We start from the raw sequence: 18,891 nt of genomic DNA, 5'->3' as shown, positions 1-18,891 counted from the left end.
GTCTATATAGAAGCTTGCTTCCCCTTCTCATAGAATATAAAACTAACCTTTAAAAACAATTAAAGATGTCAGTTCTTAATAATTCTTGATGCATATTTCAATGGTGATATAGTGATACAGTTTTTTTCTCCTTGAGTTCTGACCTAATTTCTTAGGAAGAGATTGGATCACATTCACCTACAAGCATCTTGAAAATATAAGAGAAAATATATGATATAAATTGTATATTCATTATTGTATTTATATTTTATATATTATTTTATCTATTTCTAATATTTAATTGTTTTGTCATTATTATGTTATTTAATCTATTTTATTTACTATATGATAATTATAATGTAGTTTTATTATATACCATGCTAAATTATATATGATATAAAATGTTACATGAATATGTACATATGCATATGTATATACAGAGTTAATATCTATATGTTCTTGTATAGAAAGAGATGATATATATTTATTTGCTTCTTTAGATGAGGTTATGTTTTAAAGATTATAAAATCTTTTGTTATTTTGATATAAACCTGTGCTCTGTTTATACCGAAAGGGGGAAATGCCCTCAGTCATAAAATTAATCACTCTTTGCCAGGAAGCAGCCCCTTGAAAATTTGCTACCAGTAAGGATGTTCTTCTCTTCCAGGGCAATTTGCTGGAATAGCTAGACTCCTCTCATTGAATTAAAAGTACCATCACCATCAAAGTCAAAGGGGAAGGCAATAACCAGTTACCCCAAGGAGTTTCATATTATCATAGCTTTAGAGTAAAGGAGACCTTGGAGGCTATAAACAGTGTCTAGCCTTTGATCTTGTGATATTACTACTGGTTCTCTACCCTGATGAGATAATAAAAAAGAGCAAAGGATCCATTTCTACAAAAATATTTATGACAAATTTTTTGTGATGGCAAAGAATTGGAAATTAAGGGAATGTCCATCCACTGGGGAATGGCTGAACAAACTGTGGTACATGTCGGTGATAGAATATTATTGTGCTATAAGAAATGATCAGCAAGATGATTTCAGAAAAAGTTAGAAAGCTGCAGGAACTGATGCAGAGAGCAAGGACATTGTACACAGTAATAGCAACATTATACAATGATCAACTGTGAAAACTTGGCTACTCTCAGAGATGGATTGATCTGGGACACTCCTGAAAGACTTATGACAGGGAATGCTGTCCACCTCCAGAGAAAGAACTGCTGAAATCATCTTTCACATCAATATATTTATGGCTTTATTTTGGGGGTTTGGTTATGTATGAGTGTACTCTTACAACGACCAATGTAGAAGTGTGTTTTGCATGACAATAAAAATAAAATTTTAAATTAAAAAAAATAGAGAGACCTTATAGGTCATTAAGCCCAACTCCTTCATTTGACAGGTAGGGAAACTGAGACAGACAAAGATATTTAAGTGTCTTGCCCAAAGTCACACATCTAGTAAGTGTCTGATGTATGATTTGAAACCAAGCCTTCTTCCAGTCAAGGGCTCAGCACTGCACAATGATGCCTCTCTTCTACATTTCTATGATTCCTTTTTTTAAGCACTAAAATCACTTACATTTAAGAAATAATTTGGGCATAAATGCCATCTTTGACCTGATTGGAAAAATGTTCAAGTGTTCGGTGGATGAGGTCATCTCTTCATCTGCTTGTACATATCATGTGTGAGAATGGAAAAACAATAAATACATAGAGGATTTTTGAGTACTTATTAAACTTTAATTACATTGCTTTGGGGTATAATTAATGTCATAAGGTTGTACACTCTTATTAATTTATCCTTCAGACACTATGACCAGCACATGAGCCATTAGCATGAGAAGATTTGGTAAACAGCAATTGCCTGGTTGATGAGGATGTTGACTCAAGGTCACAGAGCAAAAGGATGAGGAGGGATGGGGCACTGTGACCCCTACAACAAAAAAAAATGGCCCTTTATCCCTCCATTCTGGATTTCAGGTTTCCTTTTCTCGATTCAATTCCTCTTTGTCCCTTTGGGCATGGTTTCCCTTTGGTTTATAATACTGCTGGCTGGAATGCCTCCCAACTAGACGATGTCACTGTCCATGCTATTGCCTTCCTTGCCCTGATCTGTCACCAGATCAGCTGGTCAACAAGCTGTGACTCAGAAGCAGAGAAGTCAAGTGCTGCCCTATCCCCATGCTGTGTGGAGATTGATAACACATTAAGAGAGAGGACATCCATGGCTGTGCCATTGTTCCAAATCTTCTAGGAAGCCCTACACAGCTCATTTCTCTTCTGTTTCCATGACAAAGAAATTATGCCAGAACCCACAAATGATTCTGTGCCCTAAGTTGCCCTTTTTGTTATGTGGGCAAGGAAAAGAGCATTCTAAAATTCGTACCTCAGTGTCTACAGCTATACACTAGCTTGGGAGCAAAACTACCAAATTTAATATCTCTCTCTCTCTCTCTCTCTCTCTCTCTCTCTCTCTCTCTCTCTCTNTCTCTTTCTCTCTCTCTCTCTCTCTCTCTCTCTCTCTCTCTCTCTCTCTCTCTCTCTCTTTCTCTCTCTCTCTCTCTCTATATATATGTGTGTGTGTATATATGTATGTATACACATACATATATGTATATTATGTGTATGTACATATACACATAAATGTGTGCATACATGTGAATACATATTCATGTGTATATATGCATACACATTATATATATAATATTTTAAAGAAACCTCTTGTAATCTGTTCCTAGTTAGTTGGCTTAATTTTATCTAGCTATTTTCAAACTATACAAGTATGTAGATGTGGTGCTACTATTATCATTTTTTAAGTGCACACCAAATGTATGCAAATTTATTAAAAAATATTTACAGAAGTTCCATGGTGTTGCTGTGTCAGAAGCAAAGACCCTTTTATCTATCAAAAGGGATTATAACTAGGGCTGTGCTAAATAATGGGAAAAAAAAAAAGATTGGATCCCTTTGAGATAGTCCAGAGTCCATTTTTTCAGATTAGGTTAGGGCTAAGGGATTCACAGGGTTAATGCTAAATTCTGTACATCCCAGAAGGTGACTAAGAAGAGGGAAAATACAATGGATCCCAGCCTATGAATAGCTATGACTATAAAGAAACAAAAGAATGCCCCATTGGTTGAGGAGAAAAGCAATTTCTTGTGATGGAGGAGGGACAGGACAACAACAGAGAGGATGGATTGACTGAGGAGAGCAGTAGGGTACAAGGTAATAACACTAGGTGGCTGGCTCTGTAGCTAGAGCTCTGGGTTTGGAGTTAGGAAGATATAAGTTCAAATCTAGCCTCAGATGCTTACTGGCTATGTGACCCCAGACAAGTCACTTAACCTCTATTCACCTCAATCTACTGGATAAGGAAATAGCAAACCACTAAATATCTCTACCCAGAAAACCCAAATGGGGTCATGAAAAGTCAGACCCAATTGCATGACTTGAATAATAGCAGGGATAACAAAGAAGCATTCATACTGGGAGTGGGGCTGGCCCATCCTTAGTGAATCTAATCCCTATTCCCATGGAATTTGAGGGAGAAGATAAGCACAGGAAAGGGACTTTATAGCAATAAGATCCTAGGGATATTAGCCTATGGCTGGACAAGAGAGTGGAATCATGTCCATGGAGCAGGTTAGGCAAGGATAGAAAGGTACAAGGCTTCAGAACAATGATTTCTGAACCATTGTGGGGCTTAATTATTACAAATATTCCTCTCCACCCAGGAGGAAAATACATCCCAGGAGAGGAAGTGTTCTTCCCAAATATCTCGCCCTAGAGAAAAGACCAGATAAAACTGCCCTAGTAATAGGTGCTCCCCATAGCTTAATATAATGTTTCTCTTGCACATAAACTTCATCAAACCTTTCTTCTTAGAACATAGCAAGCCCAGCTCTTAGCTGCAAATCTTACAAGACCCTAATGAGTTCCTTTCCTAGGTACTGATGATAAAAGGGGAAAAAAAATCCTTTTTTTGTGTGTGTGTCCTCCCATAACCAATCATTTCCATTTCCAGCACTATTTACTTACATGATCTATAGCTAGTAAAATTTAAATTTGCTACATGGGATTCTGTCATTTCCCACAGGCATCACATGAAACATCCGGTCAAGGGCATACCACATTTATGAATGATGGTACCAGCTGGTTCAGATTATGCATTCTTCCTCATACTCAAAGACAGTTTCCATTGTGTTTCATTGACTATATAATTACTAAAGAGGATAGTATTCAGATGAGTCAGTTGTGTACTTGACCATAGTATCTATCCAACGTGAATCAACAACTCAACTCCCACCACTGGGTTGTGCAGCTCATCTAAATACAGATACTGAGTAGCTTTTGAGTTGTACTACTCTATAGATAATATTTCATATTTTTTTCAAATTCTGGGTCAGGGAGTAGATTGTAAATTTATATATTAATTCTATGCTTGCTTAAAGAACAGGAGAACCTTTGACACACTGGACAGTAAAAGCTGATGATCAACTGACTTTAATATGAGTCTTCATTGTTTTAATTTTTTATAATTAGTCAAGTTTAAACAGTAGGCACCTTTACAAAGACTTTAATAAATGTTTTTATTGATAGTAAATATATTAGGATTCAGTATGCGAGTATATCTGGGAAGCAGAGAATCTTAACCTATTGGGCAAATAAGCTAAGGGAAAAGACAGCTATGTCAAGAAAACCAATGAACCCTTTGGAACTCTGCTTATTCCCCAGGGTAGAAAAGCATGATGTTTCGGGTCCTTAGCTATGAAATAATAATGGTACTTAGTTTAAAATATGACTTCATCTGGGTAGCTAGGTGACACAGTGGATATGGGGCCAGGTTTGAGTTCAGGAAGACTCATCTTTCTGAGTCCCAAACTGACCACATATTAACTAACCACATATTAACTTTGTGACTCCTAGGCAAGCCATTTAAGCCTGTTTGTCTCAGTTTCCACATCTTTAAAATGATGTGGGGAAGGAATGTTGAACCATTCCAGCATCTTTGCCAAGAAAACTCCCAAATGGGGTCTGAGTAACAACTTTGTCTATGCATATGACCAACTGACTTGCATGAAAAACAAAAATAAAGATTTTATTCAGCAGACAAGTAGACCTTTTTTGTCAACCAAAGTTTTTCAAAAAAAGTCATTTTCTTTTTCACTTTTCAATCAGTTTTGATCCTAACTCTGCTACTTAGTATGTGTATGTTCATTGGTGTGGTAGGATTGGCACCTCCATATAGTCTGGTTGGTCCTTTAATATTCAAAGAGGATGTTAAACTTCCTGAACACCTAAAGCATAAACAACACAGCCAATGAAGAGCTCGTGTACAAAAGTATAAAGCAAAGGTTCTTAACCTGGAGTCTATGAATTTATTTCTTAAGGCTTTGATAATTCTATTTCATTAGAATTGGTTTCCTCAGTAATCCTTTGTATTTGGTTTTATGTGTCTAAATGCATTCTTGTGAGAAGTCAGTAGTCTTGCAATGAACCTCTAGAATAAGGGTTCCCAAATTTTTAAAGTCCCTTATATCCCTTGGCTTTCAGGACCATGTGCAAAGACTTCAGAAGTTAACCCTCCCATGATCCCTATTCAATATAAAAGGAAATAAATTCTAGTTTCCACTTATGCTCATAAAAAAAAAGAGATTGATTTGTCAGATTTTGGTTACATAACTTTTTTAGCATCATAAATTTGCCTTTCCAATTCACTAATATTTTTTCATGAATGCAACTAAATTTGGACTATTTCAATAGGATAAAATAGTACTTAATCATATAAGATCTGTAATATCAAATATAATATTCCATTGCTGTTGTTCAGTCATTTGGGGGTTTTCTTGGCAAAATAGTTTGCCATTTCCTTCTCCAACTCATCTTACAAATGAGGAAACAGAAGCAAATAAAGTTAGGTGATTTTCCCAGGGTCATAGTCTGGATTTCAACACAAGAAGATGAGCCTTCTTGACTTCAGACCCAGTGTTCTATCCATTGTGACAATAAGCTGTCCAAATAATTCATTATATCATATTTACCAAATATTCTTCATGTCTTAAGTTGGAATCCCTTGCTCTACATTAACATCAGTCTACCAATAGTATAGCCATTTTATTTAAAAATTATCCCTGATAGGCTAGATAAAAAACTTGGATTATATTAGAATTGCTTAGCACAACCATAGGACAAATTGAAAAAGAAAGAGGTAGTTGAGCAATAGACAGAATCAATATCATGAAGGTAAACTGAAATACAATATGAAATGACTACTCTCTTTTGAAATCAATGACCCTCTCAGAATCAGAAAAGAAAAGCAGATATTTGTCCTTTATAGTAGATTTATAGTTGATGACCATGACATGCCCATCTACCACTTCCAACCATTTTAAGACCTTTCCTGCAACTGTTAAGATTGGATTAAGGTGAGACTTCCTAATTAATTCCAAAACCCTTGTGTGACTCAGTATGTCATAGGCAGGTCAGAGGCAGAGAGAAAGTTTGAAAATGGCTAGAGTAGATAATTAGCACAATAGATGGAGTGTCCAGTCTGGAGTCAGGAAGACTCATCTTCCTGAGTTCAAATCCAGCCTTAGATACTTTCTAACTGTATGACCCTGAGCAAGTCACTCACTCCTGTTTGCCTTAGTTTCCTCATCTGTAAAATGAACTTAAATAAGAGAAGGAAATGGCAAAATACTATGGCAGCTTTGCCAAGAAAACCCCAAAATGGTGTCATGGAGAGTTAGACACAGCTGTGTAAACAACAAAAAGAATAAAAATGAATAGTAATGGAACCATCAAATGATAATTTCATAGAATCATAGATTTGTACATTTAAAACTGAGACTTTTCAATTCAACTCTTCATTTTGTCTTTGAGGAAACTGAGCCTAAGTAAGGTCACATTAACCCCACTAACTTCCCTGGGTGAAGAAAAGACAAAGGTAATCTATTCTCAAACTTCTTAGTCTAGACCAGGGGTCTGCAACCTTTTTGGCCGTGAGAGCCATAAACACCACATTTTTTAAAATGTAATTCACGAGAGCCGTACAGTGCTCACAGTGCGCACTCCTGTAACAGTGCCTGAAAAAAAATTGACTTTATGGCTCCTGCAGAAACAGCCATATTTGGCCGTCAAAAGAGCCAGATATGGCTTGAGAGCCATACGTTGCCGACCCCTGGTCTAGACGCTAAAAGATCACCCTAGTACAACTATCAATGATGTAGAAATAGGTCTTCATCAATGATACATGTAAAACCCAGTGGAGGTGCGTGTCAGCTATGGGGAGGAGTGTGGGAGTTGGGGGAGAGGGAAAGAACATGAATCATGTAACCATGAAAAATATTCTAAATTAATAAAAAAAAATTTTTTTTAATTCCACTTAAGCACACACACAAAAACAAGAAGAACAAAAACCTTCTTGGTCTAGAATCACGATGATTTCACTTGCCTGCTGGGTGCCTATACTCCAACCCCAGGAGCAAAATGAGAATTGGGAGAGATCTAATCACAGTTATATAAACCTATTGCAGCTGTGATCTAGTGGATAGAATGCTGGGTCTGGAGTCAAGAAAGCTGTTACTGAGTTCAAATCTGTCCTCAGATACCTAGTAGCTTTGTGACCTTGGGCAAGTCATTTAACCCTGTTTACCTCAGTTTCCTCATCTGTTAAATGAGCTGGAGAAGGAAATGGCAAACCACCAGTTTTATCAAGAAAACCCCAAATGAGGGCAACTAAATGCTTCTTGTCACATGAATGGAAGACTCATTAGTAGGCAATGTGAAGAAAGACCAAGGAGATCCCCCAATTGGATTTTTCAAAGAAAAGAAAGATTTTTACCCACCATATTAGCATTGCAGAAGGCCAGGAGGCCACTTACATTTGCTTGAATTTGTCAGATTAAATTGATCTTATTTTGAACTGCTGGTTAATCTGGTTTAGTGTAGAAATCCCAGGTAAAGGGGAGAGGAGGAGAGGTGCTTGAGCCCAGTTATTAGACAACTCATCAGACCTGCAGAAAGAGTTCATGATAGGGATCAAAAGAAAACTGAGGCCCACAAAGAAATTTAGGACTTTCCCTGAGTCACACAGCAAATTGGAATACAGCAATTTCTGATGACAAAGTCTGCTGCCCTAACATAACATGCTGTTCCCATTGCTTGCTTGTGATATCTTGGACTAAGGTCTAAGGATGTAGAAGCAGAGGATAAATGCTTCAGGCATCTTAAAGAGCAGGCTTTCTCTCTGTGGATATTTTTATGTATTCAGTTTATCTAAATGACACTTTGAACCTCAATTTCATAAGCGTCCCAACTTGGCCGAAAGTTCAGGACCATGTGCAAAGATTCTAGGTTTCTGAAAAGTTTTTGGTAAGTGCCGCTGGCATTTGGCTGCTGATGTTTATGTGAAATAGATCATTAGCATAAGGATTTTCCCCTGCCTACACATTAAGTCACTCTAGTTGAAAAACATTCCCACACACATTCTAATATAAATTTGTCTAACAGCCAGGTTGTCTCCGCACTAAACATATATATGTATATATATAAAAACACAAATTTAAAGAATAACCTTTATGGAACAAGGTAAATGTATTATTGTCATATCATTAGTGTGACATAAAATAATAAAACATTTCTAAAGTGCTTTAAGATTTACAAAGTAGTCTTTATGAATAACTGTCCAAATAGATAATAGTTATTAATACTGATGGGTTATCAATACTGATATGCTCTACTCAATATTTGTGCTTGATGGCCTCAGTTCAATATCATCTGTCCATTTTAAACCAGATTAGGAAACATCTTTATTTTTATCTTCCATATTTCTTCCACTCACACACGGCAAGGCCTGGATATCTTAGTAGCCAATCTTCGTGAATTTGTTGTCAACAAAATAAAATCATTCATTGATTCCCAGCTACCCTAGTTATATAACCTTTTTTGCTAGTTAGACTAATTAAGTTAGGGGAACTGGTTCTCCAAAACACCCAGTCTACCATTATTCCTCAAAGGTAAGGGATTGTCTTTTTTGTGTATTTATATTCAGGGGATTGGGCACTAAGTAGGCATTTACTGAAATCTTGGATCTGTTTTAATCTTATTTTTATTTTTATGTAACCTTCATTTCTAAATATATCCTTCCAGCCATCTCTCATTTAAATAAAATAATTTAAGGGAAAAAATAGGGAGACAAAAAGCAGTTCATTAATTCCAAGCAATTTCCAACATGTATGATGGTATATGGAATATTCCATACCCATAGCTCCCACCTCTACAAAGAAGGAAGAGAATGTTTAATAAAAGCTTATTTATTGATTCGTTGGTTGGTTAATTTGATAGAACTTTCCACATTGACTCCAAGACCTTAGGGCCCATCCAGACCATAGACCTTTAGTGAAGCAAAATAGCAGAACATGAGTGGGTTGAAACACATTAATTGATGACAAACCCTTTAAGACAATTGGTCAAAGGATGGATTTTCAGGGAAGACTGGAGGATTGATTTCAGTTTTCTTCTTAAGAATTTGCTACGAAAGCCTATAAGCACAAGTTAATTTCTTGCAGAAATGTTTGTCTTGTTGCAAACCATAAACCAAAGAAGCACATACACCTTGGACTTGTGATTTAATTATATATCGATGTGTAGGCTTCCCTTGCCTACACATTGTCACACTCTTTGAAAAACAGGCCTCCGCACATTCTAGGATAAATATAATATTATAAGCTAACATAAATTGCCTGGTCTTCTTCTATCCTGATGCCATGTTTATTGGTGAATATATTCTGTTTCTAAGCAGCTCTGCTCAGCTGAGACCAGGGCCCAAAGCTGAGTGGGAAAAAATATACAGATGCAGACATTATGTTAACTTTAAATTAGACATTTTTACAGGGGCCATTTTGAAAAAAAGATCAATTTCCCCTGACCTTTTCACCATTCTTTCCCCACTGAGATGGAAATACAGAATCTGGTTGATGATTCATTACAGATTCAGGACAAAGTGGGGAATAAATTCAAGCAAAGACTCAAACCTAATTATAGTCACACCTGCAAAGAAAAGCTGTGGTGGTTCAAGGTCTATTAGAAACTTTATTACTTGCCTATACAATTTAGCCCAGAGCATCCAAGTTTCTAGTTCAGAAGTCCTTTAAAAAATAGCAGTAAATACAGTTGGTTGCTTATAAATTAAAAGATGGCTAATTTATAAAGTAAGCAGATCATGATGCTTTCCTTATTTAGTATCTTCTAACTAGAATTAAAGTTTCTCTTGAAGTGGTTAAATATATCATTTTTAGCAGTTAAAATGGGAAATTTGAGAACTCAATTCTATTTCAGCTGCCACTGGGACTTTAGAAGAGACACTTATTCTCTTTGCACCAGGGTTTTCCTCTATAGAAAACTGTGATACTAATATTTATACTAGCTCATGAAGGTGTCAGGGAGCCAAATTAATGAGTCTAATTCTCCTCTTCAAGTTCAAACACTACACCCTTCAAAGGGAGGGGAGGAAGAAGAGAAAGGCTTTCCTTCTCTACTGATAGCTCCCAGTTTCCCAGAAGCAACTGGGCTGAGGCCCAATCAGCCCCCTCAGAGAATTGTTTTGCTACCATGACAACCACAATCCCAACTGTTGGGAAGCAGCAACCAGAAGCATCCCTTATGTTGCTAACTTTTAGCTCACAGGACTTTATGCCCCAGGAAAGGCAAGGCAAAGGGAGCAGGAGAGGAGCAATCCATATCTTGGTCTTGTCCTGCCTTCTTTCCCAGCCAGGGCCATGTCTCCTCATCAGATCAGAAGAGCTCAAATACCTGCTGTCATCATGGGCAAGAACACCATTTGTTCCACCCACATCCAGAGTGGGAGGAGATGGGGAAATAGATACATCAAAAGGGGATTGGTCTGGTAATATAGACCGAAGTCCCTTGGAAAGATGCTTGGGAACTATACTTTTACTTTTTAGCAAATTAAAACATTTCCCAGATCCAGTGCTATATCTCTACCATCCACTAAGATCTATTTCAGTTTCTACACCAGCTCTTTCTTGATCCCTAACATTTGCTATGCACTTATCTCCACATTCAAAAATATTTCGTAAGCATATTTGTATGACCTTGTCTGTGTTCATCCTTTAAATATTCTCAGTAGAGTATAAACATTTGAAGGCAAGAACTGTTTCATTTTTGTCTTGCATCAGTAGGTTAGAGGTAGCTAGGTGATGCAATGGATAGAGTACCAACCTGGGGTCAAGAAATCTGAGTTAAGATCTGACCTCAGGAACTTTCTAGCTATATGATCCTGGGCAAGTCACTTCACCCTGTTTGTCTCCGTTTCCTCAACTGTAAAAATGAACTGGAGAAGAAAATGGCAGAACACTCTAGGATCTCTACCAAGAATACCCTAAATGAGATCAAGAAGATTTGGATACAACTGAAATGACTGAACAACAAAATCAACAGGATTGGCACCAAGATTCTAATTTCTTTCGAAGAAGGAGTCCATCCATGAGGAAACTTCCTTCTACGATGCAGATCAGCTATCATTCTGCAATTTAATAGTCTTAGAAAATCAGTATATATCAGAGCTCAAACCTGATTGTTCCTGACTCCAAGATGACTCTACTATATACCATGACACCATTCATACTCATGGTGCTTAAGAAATATTTGTTGAATTGAATCATTCTTTAAAAACAAACAAACAAAAAAACCAACTCAGGGGCAACTAGATGGTTCAAAAGATTGAAAGCCAGGCTTAAGGACGGGAGATCCTAAATTCAAATCTGGTCTCAGACACTTCCTAGATGTGTGACTTTGGACAAGTCATTTAACCCCCATTGCTGAGCCCTTACCACTCTTCTGCCTTGGGATTACTACACAATATTGATTCTAAGATGGAAAGGAAGGGTTTTTAAAAAATAAAGAAAATAAAAACTCTTTTTCATAATGATTTCTAATATAAATTGTATAGTCTCAAAATCAGAAATACTTACATTTGAATCATCTCCGACACATTGTCACCTGCATAAAGTAATTTCACTTCTCAGTGCCCCAGGCATCTTTTGAAGATTAAAAATTGCAGAGTTGCCAACCTGCCTTGGTAAAGAGTTTCCCCACCAGGGAGTTTCACATATAGATAAACTACAGTTCTGGATCAAAATACATGTGTATATAGCATACAACATGCAAATATGTATTTCTTGTTAATATACCAAGAAACCATAATAGTTGAAGCTACAAAGATACATTGAGTAATCTTTCCTATGTGACTAAATGCACTTAGTAGCTATCATAGCAATTGTACTACCCAGATCCTTAAGATCACTGACAATTCCAAGACTTAGAGAGGGATCACTAAGGTGTAGCAGAGTGTGAGTAGTGACCGGCTCAGAATTAGGAAGATATAAACTTAGTTAATGATTTTGATACCTGTGGGACCACCAGGCAATTCACTTCAACCCTCTGGACCTCAGTCATCTCTGATCCATGGCATTAATTAGTCCAAACATGAAATTCTCTTCAGTCTTAAGACACGAGACCTGAGAATGCTATTGGAAATCTCTGAAACTTATTGCATGTTTGACAGGATGTTTAATTTTTGTCTCTGTGTTTGAAGGAATACATTTCATAGGATCAAAGATCGAGACATAGAAGAGACTTCAAAGGCCATCTGGTCTATCTGGTCTGACCTTCTCATTCTACAAATGAGGAAAACTGGGGATCTGAGAGGAAAAGTGATTTACCCAGGGTCACCCAGCCAGTAAATGATAGTAGTGGGATTTGAACCTGTGTACTCTGACTCTAAATTCATTACCTCTCTTCTGTGAGGAAGTCATTACCTTTTCTAATGCTCAAATTTTGTTCTTTTTCATATTTTTGGTTTTTTACTTTCAGATAATGGTGGTCCAAACTTGATTAAAAGAGGTCTAATAAATAAAATCATAGAAGCAATGAACATGAGTTTGGACAGACATGGGGAGATAGTGGAGGACAGAAGGACGTGGTGTGCTATATGGTCTTGAAGAGTTGGATGCAACCAAACAACAAGAAGTAAAATCTGCACTTTTTTGATTTAATAAATAGAATTCAGGGCACTGGCTCCACCTGTGAATGATATTATATAAAGTCAAGTGAAACTTTGATAAAGCATATAATTCAGTATCTGGCATATAACTTTGTACAGCTGTTTTAGTCATATTTAACACTTCCTAACCTCTTTTGGGGTTTTCATGGCAAAGATATTGGAATGTTTTGCTATTTCCTTCTTTTGCTCATTTTACATAAGAGGAAATTAAGGTAAAGAGGGCTAAGTGACTTGCCCAGGGTCACACAGCTGGTAAGTATCTGAGATCAGATTTGAACTCAAGAAGAGGAGTCCTCCTGACTCCAAGACTCTCTCTCTCTCCCCACTGCACCATCTACCTTCCCCTGGCATATAATACAAGCATACTAAATATTTGTTTCCTTTACTTCCTTGCCTCCTGAAATTAGCCGACAATGCTCTTCTGAAAATGAGTTTTGTTTAGATGTCAAGGACCTGGGATTTCCAATGTGTGAGAGCTCCCAAATGTAGGCCATAATTATTTTGTGAATTTTTGTTTCAGAGAGTATCTTGAGGCTATGGGATGTTAAGTGACTTTCCCACACATGGTCACCCATGGTCACCTAACAAGTCAGTGTCAAAGACAAGATTTGAACCCATATCCTTTTGACTCCAAGTCTAGCCCACTATGCATAGTGCCATGATACTTTTCCAGTGTTTTTAACATTTGAAAAAAGAATTGCAAGTGTCAAACTAAGAATGACAACAGAAGGTCTTCTTGAAAAAATACATTCTACTCCCTTTCCCTCCCCCCCTTATTGCCTTATTAATCTCTTACTTTAGACGGAAATTTTCAATGCTTTTACTCCTCATAGAAGTCCAGGATTAAAAATGTGAAGAAATCTGGTGGAGCAAAAGTATTACAGGCTTCTTGATTTAAAGCAATAGGTACTTTTTGATGTCTTCAAGCCCAACTATCTTATTTTACAGATGAGAAAACTGAGGCTCAGAGAAACTAAGCATCACATAACCAGCAAGGGTCAGGCAGGATTCAAACCCAGGTCTTGACTCCATGTCCAGTAGTCTATCCTACTATCTTATGGTTTCTAAATATCAATTTCAAGGGAAATTATCAAATTATTTGATGTTCTTTAATTGAATTCTATGAACATATATTAAGTGCCAATCATATGCAGAGAACAGTGCTAGGTATTAGACGATATGCCAAGATAAATAAGACATGATGGCTGACCACATGGAGCTTATACTCTGAGAAGTGATATGTATAGCAGTATAGCATCTATAGGTATAGCGGTAACACAAAATGATACAACAGAAGAAGTAGGAGTTCTATAAAGGGTTCTCCTACCATACAGCTCCTCTCAAAGAAACAGCAATAGCTAGTGTTTGTATGGTTCTTTAAAGTTCCTGAACATCATGCATACATTTTATTCTCAGACTAGGGCTTTGGTATATTTACAGAAAGAGCAGGTTGGATTACTTTTAAAAAGCAGGTCATTCAAATTTCCATTTATGCCAAGTTGCTAGAAAGATTGTTTGTCCCCCAAACCCTACCCTTCAGGGTGGAAGAAAGTTCAATTTACTACTCACAAGGCACTGGGAAAATGTCTGAACATTTTTCGGGGGACAGTCCAACCTTGGGGGCAGAAACAGACTGAAGCCTTCTGTCCTCTCCACGAAAATATCCTTGGCTGTGTTGTCTCTTGAATAGATTATTGAAATGTAGTCAGTTGCCTTAAACTCTGTCAACCCGTGCTTCCAAAGCAGTTATGAAATAGCTTTCTGTGGAGGTCAATGCCTCCAGAGTAACTAATGCACTCAGATTCAGGTACATTAAAGAACTTGACAGCCTGTGGTATCCCAGGTCTCATCTTTAGCCTGAAGACACTGAATTGCATAGAAATATCTTTTTTCCTCCTTCCCAAAACTAAGCAAGAGAATTTTTGAGCTATTTTAAGAACAGAGAACGAATGCTCTCCCCTGAAAAATATGCTTTCCCCTGTGAAAGTGAACAAGCAAGCTTGCCTGGCAGATGTTATCCTCTACCTCACTAGGCACAAGTTGGGCAATGATGCCAGTGTCCAATGTTCCACTCAGTATGAAACTCAACAGTTCTCCCCAACTCATTCTGCCCTAACAATCTGTCTGATTCCACCCTGGAGTTTCAACAACACACAAGTGATGACATCGGTTCATCTCAGTGCCAGAGAAATGCCCCAGGAGCATAAACAACAACCAGGTCTTTGCTTGCTTCATTAAATGGCAGAAGGGAAAAGCACGAAGGCAGAGGTAGGTATTTTCACTTTCGCTTGTGCAATAAGCAAAATATTTGGAAAGAAGATAGTCCATTTGAAAAGGATATAGGTGCTGGAATGAAGCGGATTAAGGAAATAATAGTGGCAGAGTTTTCCTAGGATTGTACATTAAATGGCAGCTTGCATTTTAGGTTTTGCAAAGATTTTACAAATATTATCTCATTTTATCTTTGCAATAATACTGGGAGGTAGATTATCCCTATTTTAAAGATGAGGAAACTGAGGCAAGCAGACAGATCCCAAAGCTGGTAAGTTAACTGAGGCAAAATCTGAACCTACAGTCTTCCTAACTCCAAGTTCAGCACTCTCTCCACTGGGCTACCTAGCTGTCCATAGCTCTAACTAGAGCTAGGAGCAAGCTCAAGAAGCCTTAGTGCAATTCCTTCATGTTCCAGATGAAAAATTGGGGGTCTAAGGAGATGAAGAGACTTATAGGAGGCCTGAAATCTATAATTTGAACCTACATTTCCCGATTCTGGAGCTAATGCTTTTTTTCCTCTGGAGATTAGGATCAAACCAAAATTCCCTTATTTCCTCTCTAGTTTTTTGCCACCTTCAGATATTTGTTTGGTTATAGTTTGGCCCCATGGGACCTTGGTACAGATGGAGGAAGGCCTGACTGGTTGAATCAAGATATAAATCATGGCAGCCCCAGCATGAAAATTCAGCCCCTGGTTTCCCAACTAAAATATATTTATATAGGGGGCAGCTGGGTAGCTCAGTGGATTGAGAGTCAGGCTTAGAGACGGGAGGTCCTAGGTTCAAATCTGGCCTCAGATACTTCCCGGCTGTGTGACCCTGGGCAAGTCACTTGACCCCCATTGCCTACCCTTACCAGTCTTCTAACTAGGAGCCAATACACAGAAGTTAAGGGTTTTAAATAAAAATAAAATAAAATAAAAAATATTTATATATAGTTTCCCAACTATTGGGCATTTGGAAGACTAGCTGACAGTTCTGGATTCAATATGGAGCTCATGGACAGACCTTCAAGTATCTTGAATTAGTGGGGTCAACCTCTGAATAGACCTGAACTTCCACCATAGCTCCCAAATTGCCATTCTATTCTGTCCCCCTGACTTCATACCTAGGTGGAGCAGTGTATAGAGCACTGAGCCTGGAGTCAAGAAGACCTGCGTTTAAATCCATCCTGAGATGGATTTAACTAGCTAGGCACCTTCTAGCTGCCTAATTCTGGACAAGTAATTTACCCCTTATTTGCCTTAGTTTCCTCAATTGTAAAATGAGAATGATAATAGCACCTATTTCCCAGGATTGTCATGAAAATTAAGTGAGATTTTAATTAGATGTTTTTAAATTAACACAGTGCCTGGCACTTTGTGAGCACTACATAAAATGTTATCTAGTATTATTATTATCATCAAATCTTCTGGGTGGAGAATGGCCTGGTTTTGACTAGAAGAACAAAGGAGAGTTTCTCCAATGCCTCTACCCCAAACTCAACCTAATCTCTCTTGTTTTCCTTAAGGATCAATGAAAATGCCACTACAGTGTGGAAGTGGGCAAGGTTTATGAGGACATTCATTAATCATGTCTATACAATTGCAAGAGCCCCCAATCCATCTATGCTGCCTAGGACCTATCCTGCATAGGTAGAAGGAGGTTCTTCAGTGGGAGTTCCTTTCACAAATGAATTATAGATCCAATTAAAAAATAATCACCCTTGGCACCTCCTACAAAACCTGTCACATATTAGGGATTTAATGCATTTTGACTGGTGGATTGATTAATGACTAGATGTGATTTACTATTGCTTTCCCCAGGTACCTTCTCTTTCCTGTGTTCTATTAAAAAATCTTCTCATTGTTGGCACTATAAGGAAAAGTCTGTCCTTTTGCATACTTAGAGAGACTCACAGAGTTCTTTTTTTCCATAGGTTAAGGGAGGCATGAAATTCATTCCAATGATGCCCAGCTTCTGCAAATATTTCCTAGAAAGGAAGAGAAGTAGAAAGGAAAAAATGAAAAGCATTCTTTTAACCAATTCGGAACTTTCAGTCATGGACCCAATACCTTCTTGTGGTTTCTGAGGCAATATCAGGAAGTGTTGTGAGGAAGATTAGGTAGTAATTAATTAAGAATTAAGGTTCATCTAGCAGGAAGGGCTAGAGCTGGAGAATTCCAAGATGGAATGAAGGAGCAGGAAGAAGTGGCTTGTGCCCTGAGAGAGACTCCATTAGGAGTTGGCACAAACTGTGGTTAGCCCTGGGAGATCTCAGAGTAAAGGACACCCTGCTTCTTGATTCCCTGGGATCCTGAGTGGCGGTGGCTTTCCAGCAAGAGGACAAGACCTACAGAGAAGCACCAAGAAGAGGAGAAGTTTGGGATCTGGTGGACAGCATCTCAAGCACACTCTTCTTGCATATCTTGGACCACCTGAGCTTTTGGCATCCTGATCATCTGTGGATTACTGTGAGAACCCCAAAGCCACCCTCAGCCCCATTTGCTGTGCTGGTCAAATCTGGCTGATACCGGCACTGCTCCTTTGGCCCTGTCTGCCAGATCACTAAGATTAGAGTAGAGAAGTCTTCCCCTTGCCCTGTGGTTTTGCCCTTTAGGTTTTAAGTATAGAAATTCCTTTCCCACCTTTATTTTAGTTGTACATAATTAAAACCATTAAAACTTTTACCTTGCCTGTTGGTTTCAAAGTCTCTGGCCTAGGGAGAGCCGGGTGACAGTTGAGACCAACTGCCATTCCTGTGTTAACCCAGTGAACTCTGGTCTATCCTGACCCCGTCTCTCCTACAACCCAGTGTGTGTACCCACAACCATTTAGATTTTGTTGTAACATCCCTGGTACCTCCATTATCTATTTTTCACAGAAGAAAGGAGACAACTCCCTAACCCTGCCCTTCCTCAGTTCCCCTGAGGTCAGAACCTGGGCCTAAAGTTATTTTCACAAACTTCATTAGAGTTGGTCAAATGGTTTTTAATTTGTTCTAAACAAAGCGATTATCACTATGACATACAAGGAAGTAGCCTTAAATACATTATTAGATTATGACTTGTTTTGCCTCTTGTAGATGGCCTCTACAGCCTTAATCTGACTTAGCTCAAGCAAAGTGAAGATTATTCTCTCCAAGAGGTGCTGGGAGCAAAAGACATTGTACAAGGGTGGCAGAGTGGGTAAAACTCTGGCCTTGGAGTCAGGATAACCTAGGTCTCATTCCCATTTTTAACATTTAATTACCTGCATGATCCTGGATAAGTCACTTGACTTTCTTGATTCTATTTATTTATCTATAAATAACAATATTTATAGATAAATAATAATAAATAAAATTAGGATAATAATTAATAGCATTAGTATCTACCTCACAGAGTTGTTGTGGAGCTAAGTTTCATCTACTATACAATTAGGATGCCGTTATTTGTCCTTCATTTTCAAAGAGGACCAGCAAGATCATAGGGTATCGTCTTAACTTGTCCATGAATTAGATTTAAGTGAGGATTTTATTTTAAGTGAATTGCACAAAGTCAATAGCCTCACTCTCTTTTCCAGAGTCAT

This window comes from Gracilinanus agilis, chromosome 4 (assembly GCF_016433145.1).
Source record: "Gracilinanus agilis isolate LMUSP501 chromosome 4, AgileGrace, whole genome shotgun sequence".
NCBI classification, from domain to species: domain Eukaryota; kingdom Metazoa; phylum Chordata; class Mammalia; order Didelphimorphia; family Didelphidae; genus Gracilinanus; species Gracilinanus agilis.
The sequence above is the reverse complement of the archived record's forward strand: the minus strand, read 5'-3'. Positions refer to the sequence as shown.